The sequence below is a fragment of the Rhinatrema bivittatum genome, unplaced genomic scaffold (assembly GCF_901001135.1).
Source record: "Rhinatrema bivittatum unplaced genomic scaffold, aRhiBiv1.1, whole genome shotgun sequence".
Taxonomy (NCBI): Eukaryota; Metazoa; Chordata; class Amphibia; order Gymnophiona; family Rhinatrematidae; genus Rhinatrema; species Rhinatrema bivittatum.
In genome coordinates this window covers 45451-46965 of record NW_021820918.1, presented here as the reverse complement: position 1 = coordinate 46965, position 1515 = coordinate 45451, and positions in this window count along the sequence as shown.

Genomic DNA, 1515 nt, shown 5'->3' with positions numbered 1-1515 from the left:
TCACCCCTCCCCTCACTCTCCCCTCCCCCTCACTCTCTCCTCCCTCACCCACCGGGTTCGCTGCTTCTCGCCGCCGCTGCTACTGCTCGATGCCGCCGCTGCCCCTCGCCGATACCGCCGCCGCCACTGCACCTTGCCGATGCCGCCGCTCCTCGCTGATGCTGCCGCCACCGCTGCCCCTCGCCGATGCCGCCGCCACTGCCCCTTGCCGATGCCGCCGCTTCTGCAGCCGCCATGTTATCAAGCAGCTGACGCTCTGCTGTGACCGACGTGCTCGCACATGCGCAGTAGAGTTGCTCTCTACGGCGCATTTGTGGCACGTCGGTCAACCTTCATTTATTAGGTTGATAGCAGGGTATTAAGTCAGTGTTGCCAGCTAGGTGGTGGCTGCGCTGGGATAGCAGAATGAAAAAAAGGAAAGGGAAAGAAGCAGTGGCAAAGAGCCAACAGGTAAAGCTGTTCTTCCCTTCTGAAGTCAAATTCCCATTTGGGGCCTGGCTGTATTATATTCAATGCCTACATAGTGCTGGGTGAGAGAGAGAGAGAAAGCTGGAGGAGAAGTGCCTTGAAACCCCCCACCCCCTGCAGATAGTGGCAGAAATGTTTCATTTGTAGGAAGCGCAAGCAAAGGTCAATAGTGGGCTCCTGTGTTTGGTGCGATACCCCAGAGAGAAGCAAGTATGACTGGGAGTATTAGAGCTGGGAATCCAGATCGGTGAGGTAGACATGAAAGGCATGTTGCAGGAAGAGCTAACACCGGCACAGCGGGAAGCTTAAGGAGCAACAACCCGGGAGAGGTGCCCAGGCTGGGGCATAGACACTGACACAGAATATGAGGTAGGTCTCATTCCAGTGAACAGTGAAGGCAGCGAGTGAGGTAGAAATAGATTTCTTCAGGGCATACAGGGAAATGAAAGGTAAGGCAGTTATTAAAAGCAGAGGCTCTAGATCAATCCCATGCAGCCCTGAGGAGAAATTGGCAGGAGCTAAAAGATCCCAACTGGGGAAGGAGATATATCGCGCCCCAGATGTTTCACCAAAGCTTGGAGTTCTCAGAGCCTGAGCATGGAGGACTTGAGACATCTGCAGGGCTCAGGAATGGACTCACAAGGGAAGGTGATCTGCAGGAAAATGATGATGCTGAGGTTAGGCTTTTTAGAAAGAGGAGCTGGTTTCACTCATAGCTAAAGTGGAACAGTCATTGGACCTAACCAAGGAAGATAAGGGTCATGGGGACCCAATCCTCGTCAGCAATAGGAAACCAGCCAGAGCCTTTTCCCCTCAGTCAGCCATCAGAGAAATGATGATGGCAGAATGGGAGAACCCAGCATAGCCCTAAGGGTCAGGAATACGATAGGTAAATGTATATCCACTACAGCAAAAGGAGATAGAACAATTATTTAAAGTTCCAAAAATGGATGCTTCAGTCACAGCAGTGACCAGGAAAACCATGATTCCGGTAGAAGGGGGCACTGCTGACAGGGATGCCAGGACCATAAGATAGTCTTTCCTAAA